General features: G+C 33.2%; 1 protein-coding gene across 1 annotated transcript in view; it reads left to right on the top strand.

The window, feature by feature from the left end:
• The first annotated feature begins 3920 nt into the window (after positions 1 to 3920).
• Positions 3921 to 15563, top strand: part of LOC129219388 (protein TMEPAI-like) — a 158313-nt gene continuing 146670 nt past the window's right edge. The window contains exon 1 of the mRNA XM_054853775.1: positions 3921 to 3960. The gene's annotated coding sequence lies outside the window, so the exon portion shown is untranslated. The remainder of the gene's footprint in view (positions 3961 to 15563) is intronic.

Genomic DNA, 15563 nt, shown 5'->3' with positions numbered 1-15563 from the left:
ATGTGCAGGCGGCAAGTTATCCATCCCGAAGATAAGCTATCTCACTGGCATTACGCAGATAGTGTCCTTTAATTAGGAGAGAACACTCTTCCGCATTTCAATTAAAAGGTTTGTCTCGTGATATCTTTGGGTTCACTTCTTAGCCTTTCTTTCTCACGTGATCGAGACAGATAAAAATGACTTGTCCTCGCCTCGCTCTTGTTTCAATTCCGAGGCCACGGGTCAGGTTCAAAACGAGCCCAAATTACTGTTCAAGTTCTACCTTAATTTGGGGCATGAGCAAGATGTAAGATTTTTTCAGTACGGTTGACGCTCGATTTTGGAAGCCTCAAATTTACGAACGCTCAAGATTTTACGAACAGCTTCCCAGTTTCTATACATCATTCATTGAAACAATGCTATTTGTACGAAATGGATGAGCAACAAAGTAACTATCGTAAACAACGTAAAAATACAGCATAAATTAGCGTTGGATTGCAGATCGGGGTTTCGAGGAACCCCTTTTTTTTTCAATGCAAAAAAGTGTGAGCTTTTGGATGTTAAGTCAGCCGTTTCTCAGATGACTTTACATCCAAAAGCTACGGAAAGAAACGGGGTTTCCAACAAGTCCAGAAACACGTGTCTGCAATCAAACTACTGTCCGATATTTTAACGCGAAACCTTACTCGAATATGCGCATGCGTGATGTTTCTTCTGATTTTATCAAAACAGGGGTGATAGCAAGAAGGAAGTAATGAGCAAGCAAAAACTGAATGAATTGGGAAGTGCGCTTCCTTTAAACCATCACCCCTTTTTCAATTGGAACCGTTTGCAGCTGCTAGTCGCAGAGTTCGAGAACAGATAGTACTGATTTGTGCTTTATTTGCGTTGTTTACTATACTGTTTCCTAATGCTCTTTGTTTTTAAGACCACTTTTCGTGGTACCAAACAGTTCGTAAAATTGAAAGTTAACTGCATTAACAAATCCGCCCCTGTAATGTTGTTACGTACTGTTATTTTAAATAACACTTAAAGGTCGTTTACAGAGGAAACCTTAAAAAAAATGAATACTTTTTCCTCCAACCCTCAGTTTTAACCTTCTAATTTTAACTTTAGCCAAGGTTTCTTGAACGCTGGTCCGGCGGGCCAGCAGTGGTCTAGGGAAAGATTTGATGGGTCCTCAGATATTTTTATGTATTTGCGTTACGAAAATACCCCAATTCAAAGTATAAATATTATTTTATTCGATATTTTATCCGTTAATTTTGTGATTACTTTTCATAGTGATTTTCCCCGAAGCTTTATTCATTTATGTATTATAATTTAAGTAGTTGTTTAACATAATTTAAATGTTATTGAAAGTAAATTGTAACAAAAATTTTACATTACCTTACATAACAGAACATCAATATCTAGTTATTCTTTCTTTTTCTTTTCTTTAATGTTTTTTTTTTTTTTTGCTAAAAAACAGCTAAAACAAAAAAGAAGAATAGAAATGCCCATCCGATCATCTATCTGCGAAATTTTTTGACTAATTTCACCATCAAAAGAAGTTGAGAAACATCTTGAGTGACGACCAATGTAGATTCTTCAAAAAAGTGAACGTTATTTTTTAGAGAATCAAAATATAAAAAATTTATCAATATTTAGTTATTATTTCATTTGGTCTTGAAGTCAATGAAGTGCTTAGTAAAGGTGTTGATCCTAATGTCAAAGTCTTGTTTATCTCTTAATATAATTTTCTTTCAAAACGAATAACTTCCCTGGGTCCAGTTTAACCAATGCTCACAATAGCAATTAATTTTTTAAATATTACTGTATTACTGTACCACGAATCAATCATTTGCTTTTATGCATTAAATAATAGTCTAAAAAAAGAAAATATGTAATAATTATTGTTTGCAGTTTGCTCAAAAAAAAAATATATATATATATATAAAGCTCTGGTCAATTTTCCTTTTTATGTAGGTCCCTGGAAAGCTTTTTTGATACTATGAATATGAATCAATAAAAAATAAGCCGGTTACTTGTGTCAAAGATCACTTCTCTGTAAGAAATAAGTGAAACTTATCAGTAGAGATATTTAGAAAAAAAGCATAAAATCTATAATATTGCGTATGGTTTTTATATTGAGGTTGACGGGAATTTTTGTGATGGTATTAAACCTCAGAGGAGATGAGATATAATTTTCATTTGGATTTTCCAGAAAAGCAACAATTTCTTCATTGTCACGTGACAGATCTCGGCATTTGCTTTTGCGTCATAATTCGTTGGCGATCATTGTTTCAATTAATGTTGATTTATCTTTATGCTGGACATGTCCATGACATTACTGGGCAAATTGGACTCCTAATCGGATTGGCCATGGACCGTTTACTTATAGATGAAGCTAGAATGATTCCCACTCAATTTGTCTCATTTTGTTCCTGCAAAAATCCTGCAGATTTCTTGAGAAACTATGCAGAATTTCTGCAAGGCAGATATAATACTAAAGAAGTAATTTTTTTCAAAATAAAAGTAAATCTCAAGTTCTCGAAACTGACGCTTATTTGGCTCAAAACTCGATATTTTTGCACGAAAAAGAAATGTGATGCTTATACAAAATCGCCAAAACCTAATAAAGTTTTGACATCATCATATCTTGGAATTATTAGCGATTTTGTATAACCATCAGATGATTTCGAGCTTTTGGAGAAATGAGTGTCATTTGCAAAAACTTAAAATTTAATATTAATTGGAAGAAATGCGCAGAACTTTTGCAAAATTACTTCTATAATATGTCTGCAGACATTCTGCAGAGTTTCTGAAGAAATCTGCAGAGTTTCTGCAGAAAATGTCTCGTATTTGACTGCACGTCTACCGCGTTAAAAACGGGATGTGCCTTTAGGGGGGCAAGGTTACACATCTGTCATTTAACTAATATCAGGCTTGAGTGTACGATGTGTAGAAAATGTCTGGGAACGTTTTAGGGCGGTCATCAAGAAGAGAAAGCACACGGCTGCTTCCCAGCCGCTAATATATGAAACAAGTTCTGGTTTTACTGGACAGTATGTCACGCCGCAGAATTTGACTCGAGTTAAGACGCTGATTATCGCTTTTTTTAGTAAGAAATATTGTCTCCAACTTAATTTAAGATTAAAAGAATTGACCGCCAATGTATTATTGCGCTCAGCAAAAATCGTTACAAGGCGGAACTGTCACGTGTCGAAGAAGAAAGTGACAGGTCTTCACGGTGCTTTTTTGTGTGATTCGAAAGAAAAAAAAAGGAGGGGGGGGGGGTATTGCTGGAATACTTTCTTTGAAGTTAATGCCGTCACAAGAATCAAACTATTGCTTTTAATTGACTATTAAAATATTTCAACCTCAGAACCTCACTGGTGTTGCCGATTAATATATTTTTATCACACATGCTGACATGAATTTTTGACATTAGATCAGGGAAATCTGGGGGAGGGGGGAATCTGGGGTGATGTGAAGATCAGGGGGAGGGTCTTCACATCACCCCAGTCAACCTTGAAGACATCACCGTGATGAAAATTTGTTTTGACTTCAACGAACCCCCCCTCCCTCTGACACCATAATCTTGAACCCGCCAATACAAGTTTTCAATTCGATTTAATCCCCCTTCCAGTCAAAGCTGGCTGGCACCTGTGTAAGGGAAGCTTTTAATAATGGCCGATTACTTTCGCGGCTTGATCGAGACCGTCGTCAATGAAACGTAAACACGGCGTGTGGCGCATGCGCAGGGCTCCCTAGGGAAGACGCGTGAATTGTAGAGACGTGATGACGACAAGCGCGGAGGGAATGAGAGTTTGGAAAGAGCCGATCCCACCCCCTCCCGCCACTTGTTCATTTGATTTGACTCTAGAGGGCGCCAGACTCAGCCGGCGTCTGAGATCTGAGTTAAAGTCGCGAAGTAGAGTAGAGTTAAAGATCTTCTGGCCATCCACCCGCTACGGACAGAGGCGAAAAGGCTCCCAGGTGAGTTTGACAAGTCAGCTTTCAATGCTATGTTCATTGCGAGCAACAGGCGCTCTTTTGTTTCGAGCTTCTGAGCGAAAAGTTCTAATACATAATATCCAACAAGTTTCAAAACAAAAAATTCGTTAATAAATTGAAATTTTTTCAATTTAATTTAATTTACATTTTCGCACATGATAGTAATCCAAACTAAAACGTTGATTCGAAAACCGATTCCATTGTTTATCTCTCGCTATCCATGTGTTTCGGCCCTCTTTTTTAGCTGAAACTCTTTTAAAACAAAAACTAAAACAGAACTGGAGTTAAATGCAACAACAAGCTCCTGTTGCTCGTATATTAAGTAATTAAATACAATTAATTTCATTATTGTATTACTCTTCTTTTCATTGAGAAACACTACTTTTTAATACTATATCTAAAACAAAAATGTTCATTTAAAAATGTTGTTCGAAAAACTCAATAAAATATTTTGCTGAAAGTAGACAGTAACGTTGAATCAACGTCTACAAATACCCCCTCGTCGAAAGGGCTCTATTTTTCTCACGCACGGCGAGTGAACAGACTTTTCAAAGTTTTGCATATCTGAATGAAATGCGCGAAACGAAAATGTGTCTGTGCGCGCATTAATTGTCAGAAAGTGAGAACTACACTAATAAATTCGTCCGAAGTGAACGCGCTTTCTTTCCCGATAGCTTTTTGTCTGCATCTTATTTTTTGGAACAAAAGTAGTTTTCAGCGCCGACAGAGGTAAACCTTTACTAAGTGCGAGTGACGCGCAAAATGTAATAGCATGCACGTGTTTGCGTTTCCTTCCAAACGCACTCAAAAAGCAGTAAACCCAAACACGTGTACTCAATGTACTTAGCATTTTTATGCGCTTTTACGTGTGACATCCAATAATTTCGTTGCGTTGACTGGTTTCGAGTTTTGGCTCATGAACTGTTTTATAAAAATGAAGTTTATATACCTGAAATTGCCAATGTAAAAATTGCAAAGGGAAAGCATATTTTTCAATACGATTTTGAAAAGAAGACTGTCATATAGGGTTGTCAATTGTTTTTAATTGTTATTTTGAATTGTTTGTCTTTCCCTTTTATAGACTTAACGAATTAAAAACGGTATGATATAAATTGCAATGATGCGAATGATGAGATATTAAATCTGTATCATTTTAATGTAAATCTTTAATATCAGTGATGAGATATTAAAAATAATGCATATGAATAAGTATTTAGTTTTCCTTTTGTCGGTATACATTCCCCGCGTATGCTCCGGTTTTGTGTTCGGCTGGCTACCCCTTTCGCTTGACATAATTCTGTCATTTTTCATATCCTTCCTTCTCGAGCTGCTTTTCCAAGTTCTCTTGTGTTCGGCCTGCTATGGGTGATCGCAAACGGGTGATTTTCAAATGCATTGACACATTAGGTTCAACGTAATTTGAAATTTTTTATTGTTTTTACTTTAAAACTCTCCAAGGTATAAAATCCTTAAAATTTATAGCTTTTTAACTAGGTGGTGTTTTGTGAGTTGTTTAGATTTAATTCAAAAAACTTCTTCGCAAGTCACCGTTTTTCTCATGACTGTTACCTTTATAAAAACATTAACGTAATTTCTTTTCTAAAAATAAATAATATTTAAGATAATTTAATCAGGATTTGTTGGATTAAGTAATAAGTCTAAATGGTATTAATACGAGTATTTAAGAAATTTTAAGTATTTAATAGCTGTTTTTCTCATGATTATTACTTTGTTTCCTAAATAAAGGGTAAAGATTACGATAAAAACATATTAAATTAAACACTAAATATTTTCATTGCAATTACCACGATTAGAGAAAACATTTCGGTATTGAAACCAATTTTTAAAGATTAATTAAAAATTTTATTGATGCAAATGGTGAATTTTAGTAACAGTAACACTCATGAGAGATGGATGCCCTCATGAGAGATAGACTCATGAAATAATTTATTTTCAAAGATCCCACTTACGTTTAATTACCGGTGAGGGTAAATTATTAATACAGTTCACCTTTTAGCTCTTGATTATTGTCTGAAAATGGGTAGACAACCTTACTTTAGCGTTTAATTTAAATCTTTTACTCTTGATTTGTGATTAAAAAATTTTTGGGAATACATGAGGGAAGTTATCGAAAGAAAATTACTTAAATACTATTTAAAACTCAGCTATTTAGAGTTGTAGTAGTTCAACCGTAGCATGTTTTGTTCCTTCACACGATGAGGGTAGGTCAGTCTAAGTTGGATCTTAAACTATTGACAATACTGTTTTTAAAAAACAGCAATCAAATTTATTCTTTATTACATGAGATATTATGCTACTTTGAAAAGATAATACATCCTAATTCACTTTTGAGAACATTACATCGTATTATATTTGTAAGTTTTGCTCAAACACATCTATTTATTGATCCAACTTACGAAGAATACTTAGAAAATACGATCTCTTTCATTTTTGACATTGACTGGAGAAAAATGAAAATCGGCTCAAACTGTGCTTGAGCAAAATCATTACCGTCAAGTGTAAATAAAGTTATCTTCTCGATAAATATTTAGAAAAATTACTTTAATTTTTCAGTTTTCAAGAAGTGATCACTGGTATACCCAGAGACGCGTGCATTAGGTTTCCTTTTGCACCCCACTTTCAAACTGAATTTACCTTTTTAAATATATTGTAGAGTTTTGACTGTAATTCCTCTAAAATAGGTAGTTATTTGAATACCTTATCTTAAGAATTAGAGTTTATCCAACACAACGCACACGAATCTAATTTGTGCAAAACTTTGTGTAAGTGCTCACTCCTCAATTTTTAATGAGTGTGAATGTATTACATAAATAAGGAAAAATATATCTCTTTAATAAAGGTATGAGTTAGAGGTAATACAATTTATAACTATGGATCTGCTCATTATTTGGGTCTCTTTTATCGTGAGTGTTACTCTCTTCTCATGAGCATTGCCTTTTCCAAGTAACACTCATGAGGTAAACACTCACGAAATTGATAGAATTCTCTACTGGAATAAATTCTATCGGTGTTTTTGAAAATTTAGTTAGGTCTCTTGTTTCCTTAGCAAAAAAATCATTACTGCCTAATTGTATATTTCTATACTTACAAAATATTACAAAATAAATGGGTAACACTCGTGAGAGAGGATTAAAATACTCTTTGCATTGAATTATACATTTCAATACACAACATATAAGGAATAAACAATCCATCTTTAGACTTACATATTCTAAGAAGAAACAACAAAGGCTTCCCCGACACTGTTGCTAATTACAATAAAAAAATAATTTGCACATAAAAAATAGTAATTTCCCTGGGGGAATTGTGTCCTTATGTGCAACTCATGAGTTGCACATAAGGACACAAACTGCATTGAAATTTTAAAATGTTACATGGGCATTTTGTAAAATCAAAACAAATATTACTTCTTTAACGCACAAAAAAAATAAAATGCTGCTTAAAAACGTACAAAAAAGACTTAGGTCATGCGAACTTTCTAGTCAGGACTAGAAATTACTAGATTTCCATTACTAGTTAACTAAAGTAATAGAAAAAGCTAATTAATTTACAACCATGAAAAAAAAAAGCGCTGAATGCAATGAATTTGGTGTAAAACACTGCCTCACTCTATGCTTATGCAATGCCAAAGAAATAATTTCATCAACAGGAAATTGAACGGAAAAAGTTAGGACACCAAACTGTCGATCGTTTTGAAAATCACCCAATAATGTCGTACCAAACTTGTTTTTTCTTCAAAAAACCTAGTTAAACGACGGACTTAAATCCTGCCATATTTTGATATTTTGTTAATTTATAACTGTAAAATTGACACAAATATAAAATGAAATGTCCATTATTTTGTAATATTCATTCAGTCCCGGCGCACTCAATGATATTTCTTATTTTTAATTGATTGGAGTTCTAAAATTGACATAAATACCATACGAAATATTTTCCTATTTTTATTGTTCCCTTTCGGTCCCTACACATTCAATGAATATTTTGTTTATTTTCAGAGTTGTAAAAGTTACGTAATTACTATATGGAACATCCTTTATTTTGAAATTTCGACCAATTTAAACTAAGTTTAATACTTGTCGGTTTAAAATATTGTTCAAATAGTATGTTTTTAATTTTTTTTATACTCTTAATAAAAAATTTCACTAAAAATCATTCTGACATTCATTTAAAGGAGATTTTATTGCATTTAGCACGATTAGCTCTCTTTCTTTTTGAATGTCAAGACGGCTTCATAATAACTTTGCAATTTAGAACAAACTTTTTTTTTTTGCAAATATAAATCTCTATTTTAGAAATGTCGAGGTCAGAAAGCAAGTGTTTGTTATAAGCAGAAGCATCCAAAATCTCAATCGCCATATTTTTTAAAATTTTGTGACATTTTTCCTGAGAAGTAAAATTTATTTTGGAGAAGTTGGAGAAGTGAAATATGCAAAAAAAACTGGTGACCATACATAAGTGACCAATTCCATGTAAAAATATAAAAAAATTCCATGGTTGGAGGGGAAGGGGAGTTATATAGTGGAAGGAAAAAGAATATGTACTATCCTGATTTTAAATTCTTTAATTAAAAAAAATGAAAAAGAAAAAAGCATTCAAATGCAATTTTTTCAGATTCCTAATTTTTTCCATCTTGCTCCATTTTCTATTAAAATGGAAAAGGGTAAAAATAAGCTTGACTAAAGCTTGAGGCATATTTTAGATTTTCAGTGCGTGAAATACGCTTGCCATGATAGTTAAAAATGTCTGTCAAAAGCTGTTTCACGCAATAATCTAGTTTTGAATCCTAGTTCAGATGACTGTGCAAACATTTGCACATGAACCGATAAAATCATTACTAAAGCTCACTTTACAAGCCTAACTCATGACGATGATTCAACTTTCAGAAAGCAAATACCATGTCAGATTGACCGAACAACGTTCAAATATTAACTTTTAATTTACTAAATTATCACTAAATTGAAATAATAAATGCATATATATTATTATAGTTCGCCGAGTATTGATCTTATAAAGGATGATGTAAAAAAACACGATGATAGATTCTAATATTTATCTCTGAATAATTATTTCTTTAGAACGAATTCTTTAAAAAGGATAATACAAATTGTCTGCTGCCAAAAAAAAAAAAAGTTTATTAGTATCTTAATCTTCACTTGATACAATTATACATGTAGTACCAGACACATAGAAATACAAATGTGACGATCAGCTAGGGGCGTGCACAAAGGGGGGGGGGGAGGGAGGGAGAAGGGACACCTGTTGGCCCGAGCTTGAAGGGGGCCCGATATTTTAAAAATGAGGGATGAAATATATGTGGAGTAGGGTGGGGTTCAAAAGAACTTTTTTCGAGTCCAAGGCAGCCCCTATTTTTGTAGACTTACTAATAGTATTATGCTGTAAAAGTTTTAGCTTCTTACTCAAACTTTAAGAAGGTGCTCAATGACCCCTCAATTTAACATTTGCCGTAGCATGGAAAATGTCACAAATTTAGAAACATTTAATTTCCCCAACTGTTTTTTTGTAAATAATTATTTTACTGCAATGTATATTACTCGTGTATATTATGATATGTAGCATTGGTTTTTCAGTTCAATATATTTTTAACCCCCTTCTCCATACCTATGAAGATTGGGGGGGGGGGGGGTTGAGCACAGTCTTTCAGTTGAAATAGGAAGCTAAAATTCTTCCAGTACAATTCCATCCACAAGTCTAAATAAACTGACGGGTGTCCTGTTATCTAGGAGATTTTTTTTTTTTACATGCATTTTAGAACTACCCTATTGTAGGGGTAAACAATATGGAGGAGGCCCAGAAAAGTCATTTGCTCCAAAATTTTTTGTGCACGCCCCTGCGATCAGCAATAGGCACTGAGCCCAGCTAGGCTGGTCCTAGTCAATTTATTAGTCCTCAATGAAGATCAACAGCCCCCTTAAAACTATCTACTCCCTTATCCATACCTTAGATCATTGAGATGATCTCTATGGTCTAAGATTCATACAGCCTCTTCCGATGAGCTCTTCCAAATGCCAACAGCCCTACTAAAGTAGTAATGTTTCCTAATTTCCAGGTTAGCCTGAGATTTGAATAGCTTAAAGCAATGACCTCTCTTCTTGCTTTCCGTGCAAAAGTTTAACCCGTTAGCATCTTTCATTTTGATAAATTTAAAGAACTGAATCATGTTCCCTCTGACTCTTCTTTGCTCCAAGATATAGATGTAATAGGATCGACATCAGATTTACAACATAAAGAGAAACTACGCTTAGAGCTAGAGCGGCGAAGACATCTTCTTCCCAAAGCAATCTTTTTTACCTCTATTCTAGATTGCTCAGCCAAAATATTATATTTTAATGAAAATACTATTTCATTGTTGAAATATTTAATAAATGTATCTTTATCATCAATAACACCCAGAATCCAAGAATTTCAGCAAAAACCTTAGAACTCAAAATTTATTTTAAACGCAAGATCCAGGAAAGGACCAATAGTTTCGCAGCCTTGCCTAAGAAGTATCTAAAAAGATAAAAATAATGCATATTTTTCTGTTCTATGCTATTTAAATGAGATGCTACTTCCAAGTGTAGAGGGTAAAAGAAAATTTGTACACATGTGTTTTAAGTTTTATATTTTCTTCCGCCATTGATGTAGGATTAAGAATTTTCTGTCAGTGCATCACAGTTACCAAGGAAAGATATTCTAATCGCTGTTTTGCATTTCAGGCATCTCAGTAACAATTTTTAGCTTGCAATGAATTTGAATGTCTGACAAAAAAAAAAAAAAAAAAAAAAAAATCTGACACCGTTTTTTGAGTAGGCTGTCCCGTTGTTCCCGTAGAGTTGCGAGACGCTAAAATATCCCGTCCGATGAAGCAATGGAATGGGACACTTTTGATATTTCAACCAAAAGTCATTGAATGGGAAAGTTTCAGCATTTTCATACTGACAATTAAAATCATGCGAAAATTTTCCAACGTTAATTTTTTATGAAGTCACAAAATATACATTAGTGTAGTTCAAAAAACTTTTTTCAGCTAAAATCCAGGACATTCCCTATTTTTTTTCTTTTTTTTTTTTAGACTTACTAATAGCCTTATGCTGTGAAAGTTTTAGCTTCTTACTCGAATTTTAAGACGGTGCTCAACCCCTCAATTTAACATTAGCAGTACCATAGAAAATGTCACAAATGTTGAAACATTTAATTTCCCCAGCTGTTTTTTTTTTTTTTTTGTAAATAATTATTTTATTGCAATGTTTATGCATAATACTCGTGTATATTATAATATGTAGCGTTGTTTTTTCATTGAAATGTGTTTTTGAACCCCCTCCCCATACTGATAAAGTTTGGGGGAAGGGGTTGAGCACCCCCTTTCAGTTGAAATAGGAAGCTAAAATTATTCCCGTATATTGCTATCCACAAGCCTAAAAATATCGAGGAGTGTCCTGGTATCTGGGAGAAACTTTTTTTTACATGTATTTTTGAACCACTCTAATGCACACGAAAGAAACCTTCATTCTAGACTGCTGAGCTAAAAAAAAAATATTTCAGTGAAAATAGGATTTATCGATAATTAAAATATTTAATAAGTGTATATTTTTCATCAATAAAGCCCAAAACCTAAAGTTTCAAACACAAAACCCCAAGAATTTCAATCCCAAGATCTGCATTGAGAATCCAAGATGTTTGGAGGGCCTGCTATAAAACAGCCCTAGTATGAAGGGCATTTTCGCTTTTGACTTTAAGTACATGGTAAAAAATTATTGTTGTAAATCGCAGCTTATATCGCAGTGCTGAGTATAATAAATTTTGTGAAATCCTTAGAATTTCATATATAATTAAAATCAGCACTGTATCTGTACCTCAGAGCCAAAACAACGTAAGTCACATAATCACTACTTTACAGGAGAGAGGAAAAACGTTTGTCTGGCGCATGCAAAGGATATGACGCGCGCTCTTTTAACGCTGGTAAAAATTGAATTAACACCGGTAAATATTTTGGACTTTCGCTTGTCTGGTTCTGAAGTACAGATATGTACTCAAATTGGAGTCTAAAAAAATAGTAATATTGCACCGTTCTTCGTTCCCAATAGTTTATTCCTGCTATTTTCTGCAAAAGAGCACAAACTTTAAGAAATACGCAACTTTCTTTTTAATACGCATTGCCCAGAATTCTTCCATGTCCTGTTTTGAGGGGGGGGGGATAAATGGTCGCTTGCGTGTGACGCAACGGTTACCGGTTCCAAATATGCCTTTAAAATAAAATGGAAACACTTAGAAATCAATTGTGACATAACAATCGCAGGATCTCATATGAAACAAGAAAAAAAAAGCATGGTTCCCTTAGCATTAAATGTTTCGTATTTCGAGTTTGATTTCTACGTCTGAATTCATTCGCCTGTATTTTTTTTAATTAAAAAAATACAGTCGGATGTGGGACTTTAGAAGTAGGGGAATGAGGGGCAAAGTGAAATGGTGAAATATTTATCCTGCTTTTAGCACCATACTGCCGAAGTTTCAAGTATATGATAATGCAGGCAATTTTCAAAAATTGATACTCATATTATAATCTCTGTCTGTTGTAAATCAAAAATTATTTGTTATTATAAAATGATCAAGTTCTTGGTAGTAACATTTTAAATATAAAATGAGACCTTTTCATATTCTGTGCAATATTTATTTAGTTGATAATTAGTTTATTTGTACTTCAAATATTTTGTACAATTAGTCAAGTTTATGCGGGGCAAAGTGGATGGGGCAAAGTGAAGTAGTTTATTTCGTTTACTCACTCAATCATTTACTAAATCACATACGCATTCATTTGTTAATTAATTTATTTACATTCCTCCGTTAATTGATTCATTTACGTTCCTTCATTTAGTAATTCACTTATGTGTTCATTCATTCAACTTTTTATCTGCTGATTCATTTGAACAAAAATATTTTTTACAATCGAATATAAAATATTTCATCAGAAAAATATTTTATTTTAAGTGTTTTGCTCCATGAGAAGAAAAAAGTGAAATTTTTCCACTATTTTTTGAAGCCGCAAATTTACTGCCAAAAATAAAAAAATGTTTCGATGCAAGTTTTATTATAAAATACAATGTTCTTTGTGTACTGTAATGTTCAAAATAAATTTCCAGTGTGTTCGTTTTGAAAGAGCTCAGTCATTTTATCTATTTCACTTTGCCCCACATTCCCCATCCCATGCATGATTTTTTTTTTTTTTTTCACTTCAAGTTCTATCGATGTAGTATGTAGTGTAACTTCAAACAATGTTAATAAGTTTCAAAATATAACGGTACTTTATAGTATTGTCAGTAAATAAAGGTTTATATGAAGAATTGGAAAGTGCACGAAGCAAAACAATTGTTCCAGAAGACTAAGCATGTAAGGTAGTTTAATGCGGATGCACTAAATAAGAAAGTATAAATATGCTTAAATGCACTGTGCGGCAAAAAATACCTGCAAAATGTTAAGAGACTCGTGGTGGTGTGTGTGTACTCCACCTAATGTATTTTTTAAATCATCAAAAACCGATCTTTTTTTTTCCAGGGAGTTTGTTTTACATTTTTTTCACTTATTTTTTGGCATAAAACCGAAGTATTAAGACTCAATCCAATGAGACCATGTTCGAAAACATTTTCATGTTGTAAAACATTTTTTTTTTTTAAATATATTGAAAACATCGCGTTTAGCATAGAGTCGCATCGCAGATATTCAGTAAAGAACCTTTCCGTATTATTCAACTTACGTTCACAAATAAAATTAACATTGAAATGAACTTAAGTATGCTTATAATATAGCATTAATGTATAATTATATTTTTGGGGATGAACTACTCTTATTTTTCACTACATCAAGAAGTGATAAACAATGGAACCTGTGCATACCCAGAAATATTAAATTTATACATTAATGCTACTTTACAGGCATACCTAAGTTTATTTTAAGCATAATTATATTTGAAAATATAAAATAAATAAGCTGAATAATACGGGAAAGTTCTATACTGAAAATCGACAATGCGACTCTGACTATGCACCATGCGATGCTTCCAATATTTTTTTTTATTTTTTACAACGTGAGTTTTTTCGGATATTGGGCTCATAAGAGTGAGCTCTTTACTCTGGTTTTATGCCAAAAAATAAGTGATAAAGCCGTAAAACAAACCCTTAGGAAAAAAAAGATTGGTTTTGATGCTTCAAAAAATATTTTAGGGGGGGAATACCCCAATTAGTCTCCCAACTTACTCCAAATGTTCATGGTTTTGAACTTTGCACCTTTCTAGCCCCTCAATTGAGTGTTAATGACTGATATAATACTCCCTTTCCCTCCAAATTAAAATGGCTATAAAATTGTCGAAAACTGGAAGAAAAAAATGTGGGGCGCCATTTCTCTAAAAAGTGGGACGTAATGGGGGCAAACTATGGTCGTATTTGGATTTCAGGAGGGTAATTTTACACAAGAATCAGCAAAAATCATGTCAGAAGCATTTTGAACAATTTTTGTACCCCAGTGTCACCAGGTTTTAATGTAAATAAATGATAACTGATGCGTGAACCACACATTGCAATTTTTTTCCAAATGTCCGTGCCGTCAACAGATAAACTTTGAAGTTCAAAATAACCATAAACAAATCACCAACCACACAGAGACTCGCGGACTAAAAATGTCCCTCAAAATCTTACAAAAAACGGAAAGTACTGGACATTAACCGAAAACCCAAATATTCACACTGAATAGTAATTTGCTTGAAACTTTAGTTCATACCCTATGAACTTAGCTCGGAAAAATTTAAAAAGTTAATATCACCTTTATCCGTGGAAAAGTAAGTTTTTTGTTTTGATGATTGGATCTGCAACATTTCCACTTTACTTTCTCTCATCATTCAAAATTGCTACATTTGCTTTTCAACTTTGATTCAAACTCATTAATAAATACTGCTTTTAAATTTTAAGCTGTAAAAAATTGTGCTACGTTCCGAATGACTTTTAATTCAGAAAAGGCCAAAAATCCGTACAGAAGCCGGAGTAAAGAAGGATTTATCTTTCCCGGCCAGCGGGAACAAGCACTTCTTTTCATCACATATGAAAGTTCACATTTTGCAACTGGCTCAGAGAAATGTATTGTATTCGATTTGAATTAATTTTAAAAATTTTCCTCTTTTTTTATTTATTGCTTTACCAAACTATTCAACTGATTTCATCTTGAAATTTTGTGCGTCAGTTTTTAAGAAAAAATTCTATTTTTTTTATTTTACCTTAAATATATTTTATTTGAGACGAATAAACTCAACATTCTGATTAATCACATTCGAAAGAGATGAGATTACTCCGTTTTGGGGAGGAAAAGAACGGATTTAATCCGTTGGAAAAACAAACGGACACTGATGCTAAAACAGATTGCGATGTTACAGGGATATGCTTCTCTAACTCTAAATTGTAAATGTTAATGAGTAAATAAATTTGAAGAGCGATAGCGAAACTGATAATGCTAATGTAAGGCAAAGTCGCTCTGGGTTGCAATTTTTTGGTAGGGAAAATTCTCAATTCACCGAAAGACCG

This window comes from Uloborus diversus, chromosome 3 (genome assembly GCF_026930045.1).
Source record: "Uloborus diversus isolate 005 chromosome 3, Udiv.v.3.1, whole genome shotgun sequence".
NCBI classification, from domain to species: domain Eukaryota; kingdom Metazoa; phylum Arthropoda; class Arachnida; order Araneae; family Uloboridae; genus Uloborus; species Uloborus diversus.
The sequence above is the reverse complement of the archived record's forward strand: the minus strand, read 5'-3'. Positions and strand labels throughout refer to the sequence as shown.